This window comes from Phalaenopsis equestris, unplaced genomic scaffold (genome assembly GCF_001263595.1).
Source record: "Phalaenopsis equestris unplaced genomic scaffold, ASM126359v1 Scaffold000113, whole genome shotgun sequence".
NCBI classification, from domain to species: domain Eukaryota; kingdom Viridiplantae; phylum Streptophyta; class Magnoliopsida; order Asparagales; family Orchidaceae; genus Phalaenopsis; species Phalaenopsis equestris.
Window position 1 is genome coordinate 128,528 of NW_018164555.1, and position 12,550 is coordinate 141,077.

Consider the following 12,550-nt stretch of genomic DNA (forward strand, 5'->3'; position numbering starts at 1 on the left):
TGGTTTGGTTTTAAATTTTAAATTTATTGTAGATTTCTTTTCTTATATATAGCAATGCCATCATCACATCATCATTAAACTTGAAACAACTATTTGGGGTTATTATAATATTTATAATAGCATTAGGTAGGGCTTTATTTTCAAATGCCGTAGTAAAAACCTTTTCCAACATACTCAAATCAAGCCCTATCCTAACTCTTTGAAAACAAGCCAGCACCTATAACTGCTACCAGAGTCTCTATATACCTATAAAGTGAACAAAACCTTAATTGCAAGGTAAGAAGAAGGAAAATAACAAGTCTTGGAGTAAGAAAAATCTTCAACAGGCTAAAATTCAAATTGTTTCTATTTTCAGACATCCATCTAATTCTCCATGATGCATTAACCCTATTGTCCTCACCTCCCTCATAAGGCAAAAGTGTGATAATCAAAATAATCAATATAACCTTTGATCAAGCAACATGTGATCAAATGTGGCGCCACTTTCTTTACCAAAAAAGGATTGACCAAACTGTCTCTATTTAGAAATCAAATTTTGATTTAATTATGTATCACCTCCTCCCTATTATTTCTAATTGTCGGCCCCTCCCACCTAATAACTCTAAAAAATTGTAATAAGGAGTGGCTTTAAATTTTCCATAAAGGCCTTTTGTATCATCTCCATCCTATTTATCATACCGAGCTTGTTACATATATAAGTGACCCTAAATTCATTAAGGGCATTTGTGAAGATATTCCCTAGTTGTTCATCAATCTTTACATGAGCTATGCAGATTAGATTTTGTCGAATCTTTTCGAGAACAAAATGATAAACTATCTCAATGTACTTTAGTTTGTTCATGAAAGACACAATTTGAGGCAATATGAATTACAACTTGGTTATCAGACCACAGCTGGAATTGTCTTATTCAAACCCATTTTGGTCAAGAGTTGAGAAACCCATATCAATTCGCTCGAAACTTGTGTCATCGCTCCACACTCAGATTCAACACTACACCGTGACACTACATTCTATTTCTTAATCTTCCATAAGAGCAAATTTCCACCAACAATGACAAGATATCCAGCTATGAATTTTCGATTCCAATCAACATCAGAGAAATATTCAATATTTATATGCCCATGATCCTAATATAAAATACATTGTCTGTGAGCTCCCTTGAGGTAACATAATATTTGTTGCAAGGCTGAACAATGATGGGTTGTGGAGGAAGGCAAACTAACTTATAGTGTTAAATTGAATATGTCATGTCAGGCCGAGTTACTGTGAGGTAGTTTAGTTTTTCCACTAACTTCTTATATCGTTCAGGATCATTAAAGGACTCCTTCCTTGGTAAGTTGTTGAGTATGAAACATCGAAGTATTGCATTGTTTGACCCCTAATTTCTCAATTTTTGCTAATAAAACTAGCACATACTTCCGTTGAGATAAAAAATATACACTTCTTGCTCTTTGAAACATCAATCCCCAAGAATTACTTCAAGGAACCCAAACTTTGAATTGATTTAAAAGAAATAATTTCAATAAAAAGATTCTTTGCACATCCATTCCAGTAATAATAATATCATCAACATAAACTACCAATAGAATGAATCCTGAAACATATTGCTTATAAAATAAAATATGATCACTTCTGCTCTTCTACATCCTAAACCCTTCTACTGCTTGGCTAAATTTTCCAAAGCATGCTTGAGGGCTTTGCATCAATATAAGGACTTTCAAAGACGGCATACTTTCCCAAACTCCCTTGAGCAACAAATTCAAGAGGTTGCTCGATGTACACCTCTTCCAAAAGATCACCATGCACAAAAAGCATTCTTCACATACAAACTAATGCAGAGGCCAATTATTCATTATGGCTAAGAATAGGAGTAGGCGAACTGAAGTAAACTTAGCTACCTGAGAGAATTTGTCAAAGTAGTTGATCTCACAAGTTTGAGCATAGCCCTTGGCAACCAGTCGAGATTAGAAACAAGCTGCAAATCTAACAGAATAAAACTTAACCGCAAAGACCCACTTATAACCAACAACATTCTTGCGAAAACGTAGTTCACTAGTTCCCAAGTTGCATTTTCAATCAATGCATTCATCTCATCAAGCATTGTTGTCCTCCACCTAGAATGGGATAGGGCTTGTTGATCAGGTCGTAAAACCTCAACAGAGTAAAGAGAAACAACAAACGAACATGACGTAGAAGATAACTAATTATAATTAACACGAGAAAATGGGATAGACACATTGATATTAACCTCTTCAAAGAGCAATAGGTGCATCAAGGCCACTAGGAGGAGAATCCACTAAGGAAGATGATATCGACGTTGGACTAGGATTAGAGGAACAAGGTCTTCTCGAGTAAACATTAGTAATAAGTGATCAAGGCTGAGGCACTAGAGGTGAAGGTGGAGGTGGAGCGAGATATGACTTTATGATGTGCTAAATTAACTCATTAGAATCTTGTGAGTATGTAGGCACTGATGAGTAACCAAAGCATGAGGTTTATTCATGAAAGGTGACATCAACAATTATATGAGGAATTCTCTGGTTCAAAAGATTTGGAAGGTGAATCTGAAGCAATGTAATACCTTTGCTTTTCTCTTTTTTTTAGACAAATTAGCTTTCATTTATTCCTCGGGAGCTTAACAAAGCTGTCCATTTTTGTGCCCAAATGGCTCTTTTACATTGTTTTTATTTTGATACGGTCACAACATTGTAGTGAATTTTATCATCCTCCGCGGTGATAGGGCCACTTTTGCACAGATTTGAGGATCTATTTTTTGTGCTCTTTTATACTCATTTTTATGTTTAATGCAAACACACACCCTTCACGAAAAGTGAAATCAACAAAAATCATGTACCAATTTAAGAGGGGAAAAAGACCGATACCCTTTTCGCAGATGAGAATATAAAAAGACATTAATAACTTACAATCCAATTAAGATGCTTGTGGATGAGAATCAGAAACAAAACAAATACACCCAAATATGCATGGTTCAATCGGAAAGATAGTTGGTTGGACATAAAATTTGGTAGAGTGTCTGGTTTTGTAGAATAGTAGAAAACATTTGATTGATTAAAAAAGAAGCAATAAAGATTGCATCAATTAATAACTGTTTAAATACATTCGTTTGAAAAAAAAGAAATCTGGCTGTCACAAAAATATATCTATTTTTCCTTTTAGCTGCTCAATTTTGGAATGGATTATTAATATAGAATGGTCGGTAAGGCATCCCTTTTTGTAATGTAAGTCTAAAAGAGTAAATAAAAATATTCTTTGGCATTATCACTTCTTAGAATCTTAACTGAAACATTAAATTGAGTTTTAATTTCGACACAAAAATATTAAATATGTTTAGATTTCATAAACTAAAGCCAAGTTATACGAGAAAAATCATCCACAAAAGTGATAATATCAAAATTCATTCGATAAAATAAGACAAGGTCCCCAAAAATCAAAATGAACCACTCAAAGTTGTGACTAACTCTTTTATTAACTCCGGGAATAAAATACAAAAGATGTTATTTAACAAATTGACACGACGCACAATCTAAAGATGATAAATGTTAAAACTGAGGGTAAACTTTTTTTAGCATTGATAGCAACGGATGTCCTAATAAAAAATGAATCTCAAATGGAGGTAAGGTACTAGATTAGGCTATGGGTCTAGATACCTCATTATCCAAAATGTATAGCCCTATCAATTCTCATCCTTTACCCATAATTTTCCTCATCATAAGATCCCGAAATAGACAACGATCAGGAAAAAATAAAATACAACAATTACGAGCATGTGTAATTTTGCTAACATAAATAAAATTAAAAGCGAATTAAGGTAAACTGGGGAAATAAGTTAGTAGTAACGACAATGTAAAATTGATGTGGGTGTAATATTGATAATACCAGAACCAAAAACATTAAAGGTAGATCCATCTGCTAAAGTGACGAACGAAAAGTGCTAATGCAAGATTGAAAATAGTTTTGGATTATTTTCATGTGAGCTTTAGCACCATAATTAATGATTCATTATGTGGAAGAGAAAAGAATACCAGTATCATTGTTACTTGACTCAACAAGGGCATTTATAAAGTGATTTCTTGTATGCTTCTTGAAATTTAATGAACTCAGCATATTCATCTACAGAGATCAAGAGTATAAATCTGATAGGCCTTAGCAGTAACGACAATGTAAAATAACTGTGATTTAGAACCATTTTGGTTCTTTTGTGCAACTAATGGCACGTTTTCTTCGTATGACCAGATTCATGACAATAACAATATACTACATTCGACCTTTATTTGCAGAATTCGGAGTTCCACTTCTGCAATTGTCCTGAGACTTAGGTTTACTAATCTTTGTATTTTCTGACTAGCATGACAGTTGTTGTATGGATGAGACCTAAGAACTCGGAATAATATGCAATACTCTAGTATAGGTTTCCCTCAGAGTAGTGGATTCATGATCAAATAAGATATGTGATTTGACAAATTTATACTGAGACTTGATGCCAACTAGAAAACTCATATCAGTGATTTGTTATCTTTGAGCTTGTTGAATTTGGACATTGGTACTGAAGGGCAATAAGGCATTCAATTCTTCAGAAACATGTTTAAAGTGCATTTGATAAATGTTAAGTGATCGATTCTATTGTTCAACGCGATAAAACTCTTTGCATACATAAAAAATACAAGAAATATTCTCTCCCAGAAAACAAAAATGTCAATTCCTCCATTATATGTTTAACACGTTCACAATAAGTGATATGACTAGACCGATTTAGTTTGATGGAGTTTCGTATCAAAAGCTAGGTATAAAGCCTTATCCACTCAAAAGAATTCAGATCCGTCTCGAGTCGGAGGATTATCAATGAGGTGATTCTCTTAAGAGATACTTCTTAGGTAGTCTCATAGTTTTATTCCAATAAAAAAAATTGTCATTTAATTTTTCATTTGTAATCTTACCCACTAATGAAACCAAACCTATCACAAAATGTTTTTGTTCGTGAGCCATAAATGATGTCATTTAGTGCTGAAAGACGAGCTGAAGTAACACTCAAAGCACTAGGAGATAAATAACTGTTCAACAATTGCCTAGAAAAGAGAAAAAAAAAAAACAACTAAATCGGCTAAACCAAATGAACTAGCCGAACAAAATCGACCTAAGCAGACGGCTCAGATTGAAAACTACTAAAGATTGAAGTAGACAGAGCGGCCAAAGCATATTAGGGCTTCGTCGATGTCCTAATCCTGTTGATGCAGAGCAATGAGTTCGATGTTGGATACAGATGAATCACATATGATATTGCATAGCGACGAAGCTAATGTAAACGACACTGGATTAAGTCGAATACACCTTTGATGTGAAAACGAACATGATGTCAAAGTCTGGAGAAACCAAAAATGAACAAACAAAATCAAAGACGACACCGTATGATGCAAGGGTGTAGACAACGTCGAAATATAGCGATCAAGATGACCCGAATGAAGCCGAAGATGAACGAGGCTAACTTCGAAGACGAACGACGAAGATGAGAACTATTTGATGAGGCTCTGATACCATGTGAGGGGAAACTTCCTCTTTTTTTATTCCTAACTAAAAATATATATTACATATTTATACACACTCCTATCTCTGCTCTTTTTTTATTCCTAACTAAAAATATATATTACACTCCTATCTCTTTAGATTAGGAATAACTCCAATATAGAAAAGATCATGTAAATAGATCTCCTCTAATTATGCTGTCTGAAATCAAATTTTCTAATATACAACATTTTGATTTATTAGTTTTCATAAAAAAGTCATAGATAGAAGTTTTTTATTTCATTTAATGGATGAACTCGGGGTCCTGAAGCATGAAAAAAAGGTTGATGAGCAAAAAAGCACAAAGGAAACAAATGAGTAAATTATTTTGAAAAAATTCCTTGATAAAAATATTGAGGATGGTTGAACGTGATGCTCCAGGAATATAATTTGTATATAGACTATTGATAAGGAAAAAAAAAGAAATACGGAAAGGAAGTTGTTCATAATGAGATGAAATTACTTTCTCATATGAGTTTAAGTTGTCTACGCATCAACATATTACATAAATCCTTAATTTCATTAAGACAAAACTACCGTGTAGATTAGCAAATCAAAACTAGTTTATATACATATTGCATGAATATGCTTGTCATTTGGTGGATTATGTAAATGATAATGATCAAATTAAAAAAATTTCAATAGCTTTCAGATAAATATGTATACACTTATAATTTTATAATTAAACGTTTATATTTAAGCTTCTTAAATTTCTATATATTAATCATTTTTTCATACTAATAAAAAAAAGGGATGGGCGCAATGAAGATTGTACATCTTAAGCAGTTGCGGTCAAATTTCTTAGGCTTACTTGTTCAACATTCAAATGTGAACGTAATCAGTGCATCTGCAATCAAGTGCGTGTAAAAAAGAGCCAATTGGCTACGAAAGGGTTGAGCATGTTGGTTTATATTGCATTCAATAAGAATTAAAAGACAGATATCTACAGTATCAAAGATAGAAAAATTGGTGATGAAGGAATTGGTTCTTTTTTGTGTTGATGCTTTAGCATCCGGTGATAAGTGAATAGATCAAAAAAATAGTGAAGAATCTGAAATTGAAGGTAGATAAATTTGTTTGAGAGATGAAAAACAAATATATCAAAGCTAAAATTAATCGAGCTATTAAATTAGAAGCAACTTTTGTGTTACAATCATTCAATAGAAAAAACAAAACGAAAATGAAGCATCAAAGAATTTAAAATCTAATTGAATTATAGCGGATTCTTTAGTTATGTTATTAATTTTTTATTTTATTTTAAATTATACTGAATCAATAATTAATTGATATGAGAATAAGAAAAAAAAAGGAATGTATTAAAGAAGATTTTGAATATCAAGATTGGACTAAATTGGAGGGTGAATTGTTATAAATGATTATTCTTATAAAGATGTCAAGGAAATAATGTTAGCGCTAAAACACAAAACACATAGATATGATCCTTATTATTGTGGATAACATTGATATCATACAAAAGAATTCTTTCATTTATTAGGAGTACTCCATGTAAATTTCTTTCATTAATCAAGCATAAATTACACTTTTTATGTTATTAGGAGTACTCCATGTAACTTTCTTCAAAGCCTGTTGATTCTTCTAAAGATGCCAAGAAAATAATATTAGCGCTAGAATACATAGTTAATCTCAGAGCCCGTTGATTGGACTCTGCTAGCATCCCGCACCCTCAGAGAGTGCTCATTTGTGCTCGCAACTGATGAGTCAACTCAGTCAAGTACTGCAACCTCTTTTCAAACTTCTACATAATCTACAACAATTTTAAAGACACACTCAACATCCAATCCCCTCCACCTTCTTTATACAAGGGGGGTGTCTTTATAGAAGTTATGATTACTCACCCTATGCATCTCTTTATGAAGTTTTCATATGGGAATTATATTCAAGTGGAAAAGCTACACAAGTTAAACGTGACAACACCACCAATATCCTAGATGATAAGACTTACCGGCTTCTACCAAGTGTGATGATGTTAGAGTTACTAGCTAATGCTTGACTTGCCAACTAGCCATAACTATGAATCCAAGTTCTGGGCATAACCCCTTACCTTTTAACCATGATTTAGAGAGGTACAAGAATATACTTTGCAATAGGGCATTATAAGGCGACAACAATATGAAATCAAGGCTCTACCATCCCAATAGTCAAATAAATTTTCTAAAATACTCGATTTTATTCCATGTTCTAAAGCCACTAGCATTTATAATTTATATTTTAGATAAAAAATTGAATCAATGACATATTTCATATGAAAGCATTTAATGTTTCATATTAATCTTTTTGTAGATCATTTTCATAAGTTGAAAACTCGCTTGAAATCAAATAGTTATACATAATAATATATTAATCTATTGCTAATTCACATAAAATTAATCCTGATTTCAAAGAAGGTAGTTCTGTCTTGGCTCATATATAAACCAAGTATTTCCCACCAAACATATACAAGAAATGAAAAGCGAGAGTGGTTAGTGCTTATCCCATAATTAGAAAATTTGAACCCAATTTTTACATATTAAACTTGTCACTGAATTGAACTATAGGCTTTATTTCTAATCCTTAAGATTTTGGGCCTTATGGAGGCAGTCTCAAATGTCTTTAACTCTCAGGTGGAGTCTATACACCACTACTAACATGATCCGTACCAATCTGGAATTGGTCATTATTGGTGAGATGCAACCCCTCTCCATGCGATCAACCCCTTTGATCAACAATGTTGCCTTATCAAATGACATAAGTGCCCTCCAACAGATGATCCTTGAATCATACACTGTGAGCTCCGATGCTTTTGTCCAGACCTTTTCGAGAAGTGCCTATCAACTTCACCATACTGATGTGAGTTCTTATCAGGCAAAACAGTTGATGCATACTAACCATTCTCAAATACCAAAATTTAGCCTATCATACTCAAAGATGAACTCAGCTATCAATTCCAAACAATTAGCTGTTATTTGTCTTATACTTGTATTTAGGTCCATCTTGCTTTTAAACACATTTAGTCTTATTTTAAATGTTATTAAACATTGGATGACCTAGGGGCTATTTAAATATCCTATTCCCAATGCTTAGATTCTAACCTTCTCGAGAAATAATCTTCACCTTCCCTATTGAGAAGTGAGTTCTTGTCAACCAAAGAAAATTGATGCATACTAACCATTCGTATACCACAATTTAATCTATCATACTCAAGAGGAACTCAACTATCATCACCTTGATCAAGACAATTCTAAACAATTAAGTGCTATATGTCTTATACATGTACTTGGGTTCTTTTTGCTTTTCAGCATATTTTACCTTATTTAAGAAGTTCTTAGACATTGCACTTACACTTGCATGGCCTAGGGCTTATTTAGATTGGCTATCCTGATCAATTATTCCCCAAAGTTCATCTATCATAAATGATCTTATTGTAAGAAGGCATGCACAGCTCTGGATGAAAGAAATGAGAAGTCTCAAGGGTCTGGCAATTCATTTCTTCCAAAGGGAAACCGGTTCTTCCCTTCCCCTCCCACTCCCTCTTCTTCCAACCCTTATCGAGCTCACCAAAAGCAAGAATAATAGCATAGAAAATTTAAATAGCATATCAATTGTACAAATTTAATATAAACTTAAATATAAGGGATGCAAGCAAATAATCAAATCAATAATTGTAGAAAATTCATAAGAGCAATGTGGTAACCAAATTGTAAGGCATTTAAGAGCAAAAGACAGCACTTTTCCAGCGTATCATAATAACTAGAAAACGTAAATTGCATAGAAACAAAAATCTAACACGACATGAGCAAAACAACAAACACAACCAATTTTGGTATGGCACAAGATAACTGAAAGTTTAGGTGAAAAAATGCCAATTATGTATTCATATTAACTCAAGGCATAAATTCATTAAGAACCTACACGCAACAATAATTTTAGAAACAAGAAAGGAGAGATTTCCCTCTTAATTGAGGCTCATTAATATCATCAGAAATGAGATATCTTACAATAGAATAGAATTCTGTGCTTGGTCTCAACCGATGGCAAAATTTTCACCCTCAATTGTTCAAAACTCGAAGAATGAAGAGAAAATGATGAAGAAAAGATTCTCAAATGAACCTGGAAACACAAAAGAGCAAGTTATAAAGCACTTTCAATTCTGAAGCAGTGCTGTCATAAACCAGATTGGGTACAGAATATGATACAGAAAGTTCACAGCATACCAGAAGCTCCCGCAAGGATGCCATCGAAATTTGAAGATATCAAAATTACAGATTTACACTAATCTCGTCAGCAGTCAATAAAACTGCAAAACCAACAATTTTCTATTATCAACTTTTGAACCATGTGAAATAAAAAATAAACTACTTTGAAAAAGAAATCATAATAATTACACTAATTCATCACCATAGCACTGCCGCTGAAACTTCAAGCGTCCAACAAAGAATTGCTTTGACTAAATGTTTTTAAGAGTTCTATAAGGCGCCCTTTTAATGATCCTGGAATTTGTTGAATAAAATTCTCCCTAGCACTATTTATCAAATCTTTCCTGCATTGCAAAGAAATACAGTTATAACAATCCAAAGTAAGCAAATCACAAGAAGTACATAAGAAAATTTGATGAGAGTTCTCAAAAATGATCCTATTTGAATAATGTGTTGGGTCAAACATATTTGACAAACCCGTGGTTTAAAAAACCATTTGATATGTGTACCTCAAAGCACGCCCGAATCAAGGCACAAAAGGAACATTTTGACCTCGCTTTTGGCGGAGGAAAAGAAACATTTTGCCCTCTTTTTGGGGGGGGGTTTGTTTTTTTTTTTTCTCCTCTTTAATAGCCTAGGGAATAGCCGTAGGACTTCCCTGTCAAATACTCCTAGAAAACTAACAAAGGAACCCTCCCCGTTAGATATTCTGAGCTTTTGAGCTTTTCTTCGCTCGTCTTGACGTTCCGCATGGTAGTTTTGACCGCTATTACTTAGTAAGTAAGACTACAGTGGAGAAACTCAATGAGCATCCCTATAGAACTGTTGGCCTTAGAATTGACTGTACGCATTGATTTGACACCGTCGTGCTCTTCGCGGTCCTATTTGATTGAGCTCGAGCTAAGTTTTTGACGTGATTCAGGTCGCGACGCGTTTTTTTCCCGATTGTCAACAAATTGTCTAAACGACTCCGGATGACGAAACGGACAGCGTCGATGCATTCAGAACGTTGATTTTGCCTAAAGGACATTCGTTTCATTCCTACAACGCGTCTCGGGAAAGATGCGTAATTTAGGTATAATTATAACAATAAATAATATTATTATTATTATTATTATTATTATTATTATTTATAACATAAACCTATCTCCTCCCTCCCCGTCTCATTCTCTCGAACCCGTGGGTCTGCCTCAACCCTAGATCTCGTTCGGTTGCCTGGCCCGCTCCTTCGTGCAGTTGGAGGGATTCGTTCCTGTGTTTGCCTCTCGCACGTGAGACAAATCTCGCAGACGCCCATCCCTCGTATCCTATCTTCTGCGTTCTGAGTTCGATCTTCTCTGTCATGGATCGTATCCTCTGCGAAGATCTAATCCTCTGCCTCTCTCGATCTCTTGAGCCATATGCGATCTCTTAATCATTCCTTCTCCTTTTCTGGTCTATATGAGGCTTTCGTTTGGTGTGTTTCAAAAGGGCCGAAATTCTCTGGGGGGGAAAACTCTGTCATTTTCTTTTCTCACTTACTTCTTTAGCCTATTGTACTTGGGTTGGTTTCCTCTTACTGTTGGAGGAAGGATTGAAGTGGAGGAGTGCTTTAAAAATTTCTGTGTGGATTTTCTTTGCTTCATGGAGGTACTTTTTCCCCCCTCTGTGAATTGTCTTTCTTCGGTTTTCTCTCTGTCGAGCCTTTTAGCTTGGTGCAGTGAACGATACAGCATGCTTGCGTGATATTACACTTATGTTTTTTTTTTAAATACTTGGTACTCAAGCATCTACAAATGAAAATGTGAGCATGTTCTAGGAGGTAGACTTAATTACTTGTTTAAAGTGGTGAAGCTATGGCATGTTTCTATTGGAAGCAATTAGGAGGGTTGAAACATGGCTTTGAGACAATGTTAGCTCCTTTTGCAAGCATGTTAGGATATGTATCATGAAGCTTTTCATTTATTCTTATCTAACATGAGACATTGGAAGGTTTATTTGGTCTTTCACGCATGTGGGGCTCAGTTTTAGCTCCCATGGTTGCCTCATTTGCTCTAAATTTATATGGAGTGTGAAAAAAGTCCCTCTTGAAGTCCCTCGGAACTTATTTTGAAGGCTTGGTGTTTGATTTATCACTGCTCTTTCTTGTTCAAGCATTGGTTGAGAAAAAACAAAAAATTTTGGAAGCCTTGAAATGTTAACTTTGAGGTTTATGCATGCTTCTCTACTTCACATTATTCTTCTCCTATGAAACACATGTTGAGGTGGATTTATTTTAGCCACCGGATGGCACGGTTTTTTCGGCCTTTGTTGGGCTCGACTTTTAGCCTCTATTGGGGCTCGGTTTTGGCTCCCTGTGGTTTTTCCTTGCTCGAAATAAATGTTATGAGAAAATTTATTTAATTTGGAAAGCTCTGTAACTTATTTTAAGGGCTTGGTTTAGCTCCTCGAGAGGCATCTTCCCTGCTCAAATATCTGTTGGAAATTGTTTCATGCTTGGAATAGTAAGGTTGGTGGCCCAAATATGGTGAATATGTTCTCTATGTTGTTGTTCTTATTTAAGATGTATATTGGCTCCATATCTTGATGTTTCAAAAATAGGTGGGTTGTTCCTTGGCTTTGGATGGCTCGGTTTTACCTTAAGATGGTTTGAGTTTTAATTTCTATTAAGGCTTGGGTTTTAATCTATGCTTGGACCCTGTTTTGGCTTTGAATGACTCGGTTTTAGCTTTCCTTGCAGCTCGGTTTTGCTTGCTTTGACCCTGTTTTGGCTTTGAATGGCTCAGTTTTAGCTTTCCTT

The 12,550-nt window shown here is 34.4% G+C and overlaps 1 long non-coding RNA gene across 1 annotated transcript; it reads right to left on the bottom strand.

Annotated features, from left to right (window-relative positions):
* Nucleotides 1–9,427: 9,427 nt before the first annotated feature.
* On the bottom strand, nt 9,428–10,109 carry LOC110020948. Its single transcript, XR_002293585.1, has 3 exons — nt 9,974–10,109; nt 9,790–9,872; nt 9,428–9,685 (listed from the first exon to the last, which is right to left on the bottom strand). It is a non-coding gene; the product is annotated as an uncharacterized LOC110020948 (long non-coding RNA).
* Between the last annotated feature and the right edge of the window lie 2,441 nt (nt 10,110–12,550).